The following is a 13,703-nucleotide window of genomic DNA, read 5'->3' as shown; positions in this document are numbered from 1 at the left end:
TCGAGGCGGGCTCACTGGCGCTAAGCGAGCGATAGAGAGAGGGAGAGAGAGAGAAAGAGTGCGCCCAGATAGAGTGAGACAGAGTGCACGGAAAAGTTGCCCCAAATGGCCGCAAGCAAAAGCGGGAGGGCAAGATGATGCCAAAGCCAACTCACCGAAAAAGTGCCCCCCCTCCACCCAACACCCTCTCGAAACATCCCCAAGCCCATACCCACCATGGTCGTTAGTCGCAGTCGATCCAAATCCAGAAACAACGCCAGTCTTTGTTTAACGATTTTTATATTTCGAACACGAGATATATTTGTATCCTTTGTACTTTGCTTGTTGCCACAGAGTACGAGTATCTGTGTGTCGAGCCATGTAGTTGTATCTGTAGTCGTACGGCTTGTATTGATGGCTTCGCCTCGCTTCGTTGGGCTTCGTATCTTGGGGATATGTAGCTACCACCCCCCCCCCACCCCTGCCCTTCACGAGCAACGAATGTATCTCTTCTTGTTTGCAGATAGCTCGTCGAGAGCTGCGGAGCAAAAGACCAGGCCAGACCAGACCAGGCCAATGATGATTGTGAGTCGAGAGCGCCAAGCCGAGCCGAGCCAAGCCAAGTCAAGCACACCATTTTTGCCCGTATCTATGTATCTTTGTATCTGGAAGCGCGTGTTGCGGTGCGGAGTGCGTACGCGAGTACGCTGGTACGCTAGTACGCGTCTCTACAAACGTCGACATGAATTTTAATCTAATAGATACAAATGAAAAGGTGTTTGTGTGCTCCGCTCCGGTGTAATCGCTTTGACTCGCCGGGCTTTTTGGGGCGTATAGTTGCGGTCGGGCGCAGTGCGGGTATTGATTCGTTTTTAGCCTTCGGTTTGGGGATTTTATTGCCTTCCCCCAGTTACCCCTCCCCACAATCCCATCATTTCCCATTTCCCGCAGGACTTATCTTGGGAGTTCCCTTGAGCCTGCGGTTATGCCTGCTGGCGCGTCTGCTGGATTTGCCTCTTTATACAATGTTTTTGATTGATTTTCTTCGAGGAGGTCTACTGAAGAGCAGTGAAAACTTGTATTAAGTACCGAAATTGGGGATTCTTATTGCAAGAAAGTAGTGAGTGGGTGGGTGTGTGTGGGGTTAAGGGACTTCAGACAGTTGTTCTTAAATATAATGGTAGATAAAAGGAACTTTGATTGGTTTTAATGTAACCAATATGGAGTTGTTAGAAAATTAAAGCTTTTGTGGATTTAGAAATTAGCTAGAAAAAGGGAAATGTTTAAGATTCCGCTTAAAATATTGGGAGATACATTAAAGTCATTGGGTTGCAAGGCAAAAGAACTTATGGAAATATAGCACCTTCAATAAATTATTTTCAAATTAATTAATTGTTGCTTACTGAGAATTCTTTAGATATAGTTTAAAATGAAAAGTCACAAGAAATTAAGAGAAAAAAATCTTTTATTATTAGTATAATTTATCATATTTATATGATGTAGTAGAACATAAATCTGTGGGAGGAGCAATGGGCAAGGAGCCTGACGTCTTGACGATTACACGGCTGCAACTCGAGATGTTGCAACTGGCAAGTGGGCCAAGATGCAGCCAACCAGCTAACCGACCAACCAGCCATTAATGAACGAAGACAAAAGTGCTACAAAGGAGTACTCTTCTCTATCTGGGAGTCTGAATCGGAGGAGCTGCAGTTTTCAGATGGGGTGATGGGCGGGCGGGGGGCATGGAGCTCATCCACGTATCCACGAGTGCCTGTGTATCTGTGGATAGGAGGTGCACATTCATATATCTGCAGTGGTACCTGTATGCACCCCGGGGCAGGGTTTAATGCTCGGAGTGTAGCAAACAAACCAGATAGATACCGATGCTCTCCATATAGCGAACAGAATACGGCATTCACCATACAGCATACAGCATACAGCCATCATCGACATGCGATGAACATGGAACAAGTTGTACACAGATAATCATAAATAAACGAGGCACCAGCGACGAAAAAGTCCGAAAGGTACGAGAATCCGAAGACACGACAGTGAGAGAGAGGACCAGATACGAAAGCTGGCCAAAAGATACTTTCGGGGGGGATGGATGGTGGCGGTGACTCTACGATTTTTTCTACTTTTTTCTACAGCAGCAGAAGCAGCAGCGGCAGGAGCAGGAGCAGAGCGAGCGAGCACGAGCGCCGGAGCCACTAGCGCCAGTTGGGGGTTCGATTGGCACATGCACAGATACAGATACATCCTTCTCCGAAGCTTCAGCTAGAGCCTCATCCCTGTTGGCAATCGTAGAAACACGGAGAACACAGAAACACAGGCAGCCAGATAAAAAGATACTTTTGCACGGCGACACTTGGCTCTGGCTGGCTCTTGGCCAGAACGAGAAGGACTATAGGCCACTTGGGAATTGTGCCCGCTCGTTGAAATCAATTTCGCCAACCTAATTAGAAAGAGCGCTCATCAAAAATAATAAGGGTTAAGCTTAGTAGAATGGCCAATTAGATCAAACTTTTCAGATTCTTTTCCCTTTTCCTTTTTTTTTTTGTTTTTTTTTGTTTCTAAGCGCCGCAAAGCGTAATTAAATTTAAAAGGGCAGCAACTTCTTCCCAAGCCCCAAAAACCCATTTTCTTTACATTTTGTTATTTTTGGATGGGCTGTGGTTGGATGTACACGTAATAAATTTAATCATAAACCGAAATAAGCGCGTTTAACCACGCTATCTTTTTATTCGTTCAGGGGCGCGTGCAGGTCCCGAAAAAGTTTTTTGGGAGAAAGTATTTCAAAGGGGGTGGTGGCTTAGAGCCATAGATACAGAAATATCTATATCCCCAAAGGGGCAGCAGGGTGAGCAGTGGCAAAGAGACCGAACAAAATTGTAACTGATGTTTCTGTGTTTTTTCGGCCGTCTGTTGCCACCTACCAAAAAAAAGAAAGAAAGATGTGCACCCCTCTCGCTCCCTCTCTTGGCCAGATTTCAATGTTCCTACTTCATTTTTATCGCGTTAAGAGAATATTGGACATGTGTGGCTGGCCCCTTGCCCCCTTAAAATCCGCTCGCCCCCCTCCCCCTCCCCCTGCACAGTTTTGGCCATAAAACATTCTACATAGATTGCTACCTTTGGCAACTTTTCCTCCTGGCGGTTTTATCGTTTTTTGTTAGGCTTAAGTGTTTATCTTGGCTCTTTTCATTCGACTTTTTCGCTCGTATCTAACAGTTGTTGTATCCATCGTGTTGTTGCACTCGCTTCAACATGCACAGGGCGTGGCTTACGGTCAGCGAAAATGGTATGGAATGGATTGGAATGGCATGGCATGGCCGGGATGGGCTGGACTGGGCTGGGAAAACGGGAAACGGAAAACGGAAAAACGGAAAAATAATGCCGCTCCTAGGGGAAGGCTATAGCCGACTCTGTATATACTCGCTCGCTCGCTCAAGGGGGTTGCACACGTACTGCCGCTTCTTGCTTTCTGCTTCGTTTTTTTCAGCTTTTTCCGCTTTCATTCCGCCATGCAGTAGCTGCAGTTGCTGCAGGCGTCGCAGGACCTCCGAGGATTCGGCAGAGGGATGGCCGAGGTGGAATGTATCCGAGGGATGCGACTGTGGCATCTCGAGGATGCGGCATTGTGAGGCGCCGCTGCCTAGCTGCATTGTCATCGCATGCCGTGCAGTTGTCGGCTATGAAACCACTCGGACATTACGCAACACGGCAAATTGGTAGTACGACTAGCTGGTATCTGCAACCCATCCAAGCTGGCTGTTTCCATCGATTTTATGTGCCAGCGGCAGAGTAATGCCACTTTACTTGTCATGCCTCAACATAAATTTAAGGTAAAAGTTAAGAGGCAGTTTCTTTTGTTTGCTTACAAGATTCTAACCCTATGATCTACATGATTTGTCCTTAAAGTGAAAGTATCTATTCTAACCATTTTATGTTATCCCTTAAAACTATGAGATATCATCTTCAATCTTATCTCAACAGATCCATTCGATCGCCTGCAGATATGAAACACTCTCAAACTGCATATTACTCTAATTTCTTATCATTTGGTTACTCCAATTAAGAGCGGCGACAATTGCGCCAGATTGTCAATATCGCCTTTCATAAACCAATAAAAACGAATAGCTTAATGGGATCCGTCGAAGTTGCGCCTCACTGTGGGCGATAAAGTGGAAGATTTACTTTTTAATAGACTGCTCCGGAGTGGTCCGGACTCCGGAGCTCTTTAGCAACGCCAATTGACAGCGCGGCAAAGATTTTAATTTCACATGTTGACTGCGGACTTTGTTTATTTTATGAACTTTATTAACGCTCTCGCACGTTAACGGCTTCACGCCGACCAGGGAGTTTCTGCCCAAGGAGTACGAGCTTCGGAGTACGAAGTACCCAGTCTACCCAGTCTAATATTAATAACAAGCTTGAACCTAATTCCTTATGATAAATGATATAAGTCAACAACCCTCGACTTGTGCGCGATGCTCCCCCATTTTCGCTTCTGTTACCACAATCGCAGTCGTTTTTCCCGCTGCTGAGCGGAGGAGGAGGAGGAGGAGGAGGGGGATAAATTCCGGGGGAGATGGGCGAAAAACCAAGTGGGGAAGTCGGGCGGGCAGACAAGGAGAATTTCATTTACACGCGGCGGGATAATGTTCTGATGATGGCATGTTTTTTTGCATACAAAGTATGCAAACGCAAAGAAGCGGAAAATATTTATGAAATTGCCGCAGAACTGGCAAGCGAGTGTCGTAAAAAGTTGGAAAATTAGATTTTTTCTGTGTTATACACAAGGCCGAGGGCTTTCCACCCCCGAAAAAAAATGAACTGAGATGTGGGTAGATCACAATGATGGGGAAAGTTAGGGGGGCGGATATTTATACTACGTTAAATATTTGCCAACACTCAACGGAAGCATAACAACTCAACTTGAGCCGAGGATTCCCAGTCGAGAATGCTGCTGAGTGGACATACTGGAGTTTATTACTGGGTGGAAACTTAAGTTTTAAAGCCCATTTCACTTAACACTTCGCACTCGTTGACTTCTGACCAATTCCGGGCCACGGTTTAGGCCATTTCGTAATCTCAAAAGCGTTCTCTAGCCAGGTGTTTTTTGGGCCTATACGCAATGCAAAATAATGTTGAATATTATTATCGCATCGCTGCCATCATCATCACCAAACGCTGCGTTTCATAATCGGATTAACTGCGGTGGGCATGGGCACTACTACTACTGCTACACACACAATATTCCCTGAATTTATGTAGACCCATAAATCGTTGTGGAGTTTTTGATTGGGCGCTCTGCGCGAAATGGAAATTCCGTAGAAGAAAAGAAAGGCCCTAATCTAATGTGAATTTTATTCGGAAAACTCATTTACAGTTGGCTCACAATGGACTTTCTACATCTCAGGTATACTTTATTTCGAATTTGGTCGAGTAAGTTATGTGTCGATGGATTCTTTTTTCAGACAGGCTAAAAGTATTCAAATCGGAGGGAATCTATTACATCTGTTTATAAATGTTTATATGTTTATAATGTTTATAATGTTTATAAATTAAATTAAATTTAATTCAGATTTTCCAACGTGCTTCAATGGTTCAAAATCAAAAGATAGCTTGCATATTTATATCTTAAAGTTATGTTTAATCTTTGTATATATATTATTATTAAATACAAAGTTTTAATATCAATTTTAACAAAGTGAATTTTCTTAGCCATATAACAATATGAAATAAGCAAAGTTTGCCTGGCTATTTGATTTGTTTGGTAATACAGCAATCACTCACTGGGTAAATGTTGTGTCTGGAAAGTGGTAAACTCTGATTGCCACAGTGAGTACACAAATATAAAAAGGTCAAACTGACAGGCAGCTCTGTTTAATGAAGTTTTAATGAAACCAAGTGGAAAACATATCATCCGATTGGATGTGGCACTGCTGCCTTTCTGGCCATTCTCATGAGGCGTTACTTTTGTTTTGGGCTGGCAAACAAACGTTTATCACCTCGCCTATTTGTCTTCACTTATCGTCGAGTACACACTGTACCTTAGATGTCGTGTTAATGTGCGTAAGTGTGATTTGGATTGTGCTTTGGTGCCCCCAAGTAAATATTCGTGTATTTCAAATAAACGACAATGGCATCTGCCGATTGTCTCGCCTTCAAGTGCGCAAGGCCCTTTCAAAATAACTCCCATATATAGAGCCCCAGACCGAAAACAACCCATTTGGAGATGCCATACCATACCATCCCGTACCATATTCCACTCTTTGCGCATTCACATTCGGCCTCGCACTTGGCTATTTAACGTGTTTTCATAATTGATTGCTAAACTGTTTTGTTTAGACCTTTGCATATATTTTTATGCAAATAATTACGGGCGAGCACATAATGGCTTTGGTTCCTCCATTTCGTTGGTGGTTGGTTGCTCCGTTTCTGGTGCGGATTCCGGGGATTTTGGCATACGGGATTGGGAACTGGCTGGGATGCATGCTCACTTTGTTTGCGAACATTTGGTTTTGTCATTAAAATATTTTTGGTTTTGTTCGCATTTCGACGCAGTCCTTATCACAATGTGCTTTGCTCTCTTTGGATCCTTTATTTTTTGCTTTAATTTTATTTTTTGCCATGCGAGCACACATTTTATTTCATATTATTTTCAACTTTTTGGCGCTTTTCTATTTTAATTTCGAGGAGGCAGTGCCGTGCCGAGTTTAATTATGCTGCAGCCAGCATATATATTTTGTGTCTCGTCTCACTTTTTGTCTAATGATTAACAATAACGCAGTCTCTTTCAGAGACAACCAGGCTGTCAGGATACACAGGATGCGGTACATCTGCATGTGTGCATATTTATATTAAAAAAGTTTCCAACAATAAGCCATTATCTATGCTTATTACATATTATGCTGCGACTGCTGCTGCTCCAAGAAAGGAATTTCAATTGGCCAAAAGGAAGGAGAGGAAGTGGAGCTGGAAAGGTTCTTCCTGCATTAAATTAGCTTTATATATTTATATATATACAATATATATGTGTTTATATAGGCAGGACATCTTTGTGAGAATTTGCAATTCGTCAGGTGCTGCAAAGGTGCTAGAAATCCCGCGGACAAGTGAAAAGGACGAGCTGCATTCTGTTTTCCGGGCGAACAAGTCTTTCGAAGGCAAATCCGCTTACAATAATTAAAAAGTTGCAAATTTAAGCATTAACTCGGCGAGTGCGCAAATATGGCCAAAACGTAAGCGGATTTCGCATTAACTGCAGACAATCGGCAAAACAAACTGTCCGTCGGTGGTCCATCACCTAGGACTCACATCCTCATCCCGCCGGATGGCAGATGGAAATTAGAATGGGCCTGGCAACGAATGGAATGGCAAAAGAGACATCACTAGCAACATTGCAATTATTAAACGGATGAAAACAAACAATGTCCGGACAATAGGGGAAGTGACGGTGACAGGCGACGGCAAATAATGGACGACTGAACGAGGATACAAAGGGGCCAGGATTTGGCGGAAAAGTGGGAAAAACTCGCATATTGTCCGGGGCGAGGTGTAAAAACCCATGAAATGAGCAAATTTTTAATCTCCAGCGATCGCTGTGAATGAAACAACTTGGGCTGACACTTTGACTGTTTCCGATAATCACGGCATTAAGGCATTATTCCGAGCTGCAGGTTTTTAATCAATCTCTTTAGTCCAGATGGGAAATTTCATCTCGGGAATATATTCGATTAGAATTTACTTTTATTATTTCTCAAATTCATGCTACTACATTCACAAAACTTCTGACTTTTTCTATATTTTTCATTTAACAGAAACGATCAACATTTTCTTTCTATCAACAAACTGGTTTATTTGTATGCATTAGTGCTCTGAAATCGGCTTTATTTGCACTAATCTTTTTATTTATTTTTTCAGACTATTTCTGTTAACTGACTGACTAATAATCAAATTCTAAAAGCAAGCTTAGTTCACATATTTCTTATATCAACACACTGTTAAATTTAATTGCATTAGTCGCCTGGTATCGGGTTTATTTACGCCCTAATGCCCGTGCCCCTTTTTTTTGTTTTTTTTTTTTTTTGGGCAGAAGTTCTCAATCGTGTAGACGGCGCAAAAAGGACAATCTCACAGCTCTTTATCCTTCCTGTCGTCTGCGCCGGCAACATGTGTCTCTGCTATAGTTGAATTATGTCCTTAATAGGATTAAAGTATTTGGCAGTTGTTTTGACCTTTTTATCGCCGGCTGCCGATACAGGAATTCCGCACAACTCACGATTTGCCTTTTGTGGTCCCTCCCCACTCGCTACTTTCCTTTACTTTTTTTTGTCACTGGACTCATCTTGGCAGCATCCGTGTGCCTCCTTTTTAATCTAATTAGTGCGGAAAAATTGAACAGCCCTGTTAACTAACGCCGACAATGGGAACGCCTATCCTGCGGCAGTCGAGTCGACGAGTTGACGTGACGAAGCCAATCGCATTTCCCAATCTCCGGAACGCATTACCCACCTTAAATCGGAGCAAATGCTGAATGGGCTTGCAACTGCCACAGGATGCACGGGATGTGCGGATTCTGGATTGATGTTCGCATCCATGTGGCAGGAACAGAAGCCCAGGGCGTGCTTATTGGTATTAACACTATTGGGTTTGTTAACATTGTGGGGGAAATATATTATTAGAGCGCCTGATAAGGATTAATTGGTTAGATAGCAATAAGTATCGTAAATAGAAATGAGTTATATATTTTTAAGACTTTTAATACACTTCTTATAGAGCTATTTTGTGGTCAATTTACTGAATAAAATGAGTTTCAACGAGTTTTGCAACTATTTCTTTTCATATTATAATATATTTTTAATAAATATAATATATTTTCATATTATAAGCTTGAAAGTTAAAAACAACAGTATTCAAGCATAGCATCATACACATAATGAATTAAATCCAATATCCCTTCATGATTATTATACTTTATATGCTAATGCAGATTTCAAAGTGAGAATATCCAGTTTTCAGGCAACTCAACTATATAAATCCCAATTAAAAATGGTGGAAAGTTTACTGCCATCGTAATATTCCTCTGTTACCGAATAATCTACTTAGGCAACATTGGGTTATAAATGAATGGGAACCCATAGATTGTATACTCTACTCCCTATGTACGCATCCGGATCTCGGCAATGACAACGAATATTTTGTAAGTACATAAATTGAGTTACATACAAATTGGCCTGGGCGGAACCAACCCCCACCGAGGCCACCACCCCCCGGATGTATCTTGCCACCCCGATGGCGGTTTCCAATTCAAAAGTATTCCCGCTCTATAAATTCCCGCTACCCGCGGCGCAACCATAATGATCGAAGGGCAAGGGTGGGGGTATGGCCTCATAAATACCACGAAGGAGGGCAGTCATACCCGAATTTGTTGCAAATACTCGTATCTGCTGGTAACGTGCAACGACAATTTGAGGATTCCAGTGAAATAATGGCCGACCATTAAGAGCGACGCCGATCCGCATTCGCATCCGCATCCGGATCCGCATCCCGATCCCTCGTTCCGCTCGCCTCATTTGCCCTGACAATCATTTATTGCGATATTACGCATTCGGATTAAAAATGCCGAGGAGCAAGTTATATAATTCCATTTCTCGAATATTCCCTAGCTCATTAGCTCAGAAATTGTTTGGGAAATTGTTCAAAAATTCCAAATCGATTCTAAGGTATTCTGGCATTTGACATCCAAAGATACAATAAAGTAACATAAAAGTATATAGTATGGTTATGAGAAATTGTGGCCCTTTCCGTATTATAAATATATTATACCTATATATAATTATAAGTTATTATATAAGTCTTAAAAAATATAATTCTGAACTGAAACATATATGTTTTTAAATTTATAAATTAATAAAATGGTATTGTTTCACTAACAATATCCCCATCAATTGGCAGACATTATGCATCCTCCTACTCCTTTAATTTAGCATCATTTTGTGATTTTCAATTAGCAGCATGAGCGGATTACTCGATACGGAAGGTCGGGGCAGGGATCTCGACTCCACTCCAGACTGCCACAATTGCAGGAGCCGGCGCAGGTGCTGTTAATTTACCCCGATGCACTTCGTCCTCCTTCCTGCAACGTCCGCCATCCGGAGGACAGTTGGCATGTCTTTGGTGGGGCTGACGCGGAACACGAGTTCAACTCACCCGCAGTTCGGGAACAAGTTGCGTGTCGTAAATTTGCGTTTTGGGTTTTGCCATGCTGAAAGGAGCAAGCTGAGGAGTGCAGACACTCCAGTAAGGCCAACTCCTTGGGTCTACTTGGTAGCCACTATTGAACAGGTGCGAAGCATATTTCCCGTCGACAGCTTCGACGATGCCTCAGTTTCTGGCCCAGTCAAAGCCCCAACTCCCCCCCATTCCCCCGCCAACCCAGAGTCCTGAATGTTGTGTTCTTCGCTGTTGAAACAAAAGCAATTATTTTGTTTGATTTATTTCATCATTGCGTGTGCGGAGTGCTCCCTCATTTCTCGGAGTGTGGGTGTGCGTGAATTCAGGCCGAGGAGTCGCGAGGTGTAATTGCAACTTAGGCCTTTCCTTTTGGCCCCTGCGATGCGAGATAAGTGCGACCTAGACACTCAAATTATAGCTCGGTGTCTTCAGTCTCGCCATTTCGCGGCAATCGGTTTGACATAAACGGGTTCTCAAATGAAATAATTCATTTCACTGCGAATCCACATGCACTTGTTAGTACAGAGAAAGATATAGATATAAAGATATAGATACATGAAGGGAAGAGATTCTAACAAAAGGTATGGAATAATCTTTCAAAAAACATCCAAATAGCTTTATATAATATAAATTATACTATCCCTACTATATGCAAAATCAACTGACTTGCTAAGCCCAATCTATATAGCATTTAACCCATTTTTCTCAGTGCATTTCCATGGGGAAATGTAACACGGTTATCCGTTCCATTTCTACCAACCGAACTTTGTTATTACATCGAAAAAACCAGGCAGGTACATAAATTGCCGATGTTATCTGCTGACAATTGGGGCGGTTGGCCCCGCTGTCACTAGTTACTGTTCTGTTCTCTCTGTTACTTATTTTTTTTTTCGTATCCGTATCTGACGCAAGTGCAAATGCAGATACGCATGGGTTACCTATGTCAGTACGTGACTGATCCGAATCCTTAATGTGCTACGAGTGCTCGGGGGGAAACAAAGTTATGGTGGCCATATTCAAATGCCAAACATCAGACTCCAATATATGTATCTGCACTGGTGTTGTTGCGCAAATTTATTAGTAAATATTTCTGCTTTTGTTTGCTGGGGCAACCGATTACGATTGCGGCGGTAATTGTGTATTCATTATCGCTGCTGATAATGCCACGCGCTGCTATCACCGCTCGCAATGCCATACATTAGAATTATAGATTACTTTCGCAGATGCAGGCGAAAAGCTAGCTAGCTGATAGCAAATTGAATAGAGTCCGCTTCCCGGGAAAAGTAATGCCGATGGCCAGTTCAATTAGCGGATTGAACCAATCTAGGGTTTTGTTTGTACAACGTTTATAAGTGAGTGTTCTCATTAGGCTGTTTTTTTTATTTGTATAAGGTCCCAATCGCTATATGAAAAATGGAAAAGCGAAATATGGTCAAAACATATGAAATATAACTATTATGCCAAGCTAAATATTTATAAAATTTTATTAAAATATTTTTCGTTGGATATTAATACACTACAAGTCATAAAACCGTTTACTTTGTTAATAATTGTTATAACCCATCCTTTTTTATCCCCACCTGTCCAAGTCCAAGTCCAGGCAGCTGTCTATTTCACCCATTCACACACTTATAATGGATTTTTTAGAACCCATAATGCTACTGTGGAAACACCTGTATAGCACCAATAAACTGCTAAAGGATTAAATATTTAACTCCCCAACAGAGACATTAAGGAATTCCAAAGGCGAGGTTCTTAGTGTTTCCCCATCTTCGTGGGATTTCAGTGGACTCCCCGCCCCCAAAAAACGGCGGCTGTGGAAATTATGAGGCGCGGCGGGTGGTTTATCTGTATCGGCGAGATACAGATACAAAGGGCGTCAATAGCCAGACTTGCAGACACCCAGTGGCAGACAGACGCCTAAATGGCTTCCAAATTAATTATTTACGCATTTGAATTGAGGCATTCAGTTAAGAACTGATTTCGAAATGGCTGGCGCGAGCAGCGGGTTGCCGCGTGCCGAATTACGGATACGATCCGGCACCAAGTCTTCGCTTCCATCTTTCAGCCGCCCCGGGTGCCCGGCCTTAATTTACCAATCAAAAACTCGTAATTAACCTAATAAGCCGGGGCGAGAGCGGCGCGTTAAGTCGCGTGCCCCACGATCCGGGAATGTGTTCCTCATCCTCATCCTCACTTCACTCCTACCCTTCCACGCGGACGAGGAGAAGCCCTCGTTTGCTGGATAGGAGGAGGCTCGTCATCTTTGGATTTACTGACGCAACTCGCTTGGGTACAAATTATGGCGTTTACTGCCAACTACCGACTAAATTGAAAACGCAGCCATCGGCGCATGCGGGCAGTGCAAACATGGAGGTGGTGCTTTTTCCAAGTACCCGCTTACACTCGGAGAAAAATCGAAGCCCATTTCGCATCAAATACCACAAAAAAAAGAACAGTGCTTACAAAGATTCCCAAAGATTGAAAATAACTATGAGTTCCAGCTAACAACAAACTATTAGCTATAAATTAAAGTCTTCTCCATAGATTTTTAAAATTTAAAAATTAATATCCCTTTTTTGTTGAGTGCATACAGCTGGCCTTTGTATCTGTCAACCGTAAAATTAGCACATACGGTTATATAACCATATACGAGCATCCAGACACTTTTGGGTTTGTTAAGTGATGGCTACTCGCCGTTCCGAGTTGCTTCCGGTTGGCATTTGATTCCTCCCTCCAGCCGGAGGTAGCTCTCCTCCATTTAAAGTTCTGTTTACATTGGCATTTTCGTGCCTACTACCGTCAATAAATTTAAGCGCTAGGCATAAACACAGATTTTTCACACAATAACCACTAAATCCCTGGCAAAACAGTCGTTTAACAAACATCGCATTAGCAGGATGGGCTAACCCCAAGCCGCTCTGTGCAAATATTTACTTAGGACTCGTTGCGGTTTTGCGCAGGCGCAGCGACCAAAGTGACCCAAAGGTCGTGTGCGTTTCGAACCCGAAATGGTTAATGCAAGGACCAAATGTGCTGGTCAGGTTAAACAGATGTCGTGCCGAAGGACGAGGGACGAGGGACAGGCCATTGCGCATGCGGTCGAAGTTAACCGCAAATGTCCAGTAACTTTGCATGTTAAGTAATCTTAAAGGATAATAAATACACCGTGCAGAGCCTTTCAAGATGGTAACTTCAAAAATATTTTATATACATATGTAAATACTTTGGTTGCCTGTGAAGTGCGCAAGTTACATCAACTGGAAATAAGCACTAATATAAATAGATTAATTATATTTACGGCAATTTTTAATTCGTTGTTTATACCAAAGAAAAGCGATAAGTCTTATAAGCATTTCTTGTGATTTATTGGTAGGTATATAAAAAAATGCCAGCTCATTAATATTACGGTTTTGCCTATTTAACTGCCTGTCAAACTTTATTTGGAAATCACTTGGAATATATCAGAGCTCAGCAATTGC

Source organism: Drosophila simulans, chromosome 3L (genome assembly GCF_016746395.2).
Source record: "Drosophila simulans strain w501 chromosome 3L, Prin_Dsim_3.1, whole genome shotgun sequence".
NCBI classification, from domain to species: Eukaryota; Metazoa; Arthropoda; class Insecta; order Diptera; family Drosophilidae; genus Drosophila; species Drosophila simulans.
This window is presented reverse-complemented; position numbering follows the sequence as displayed.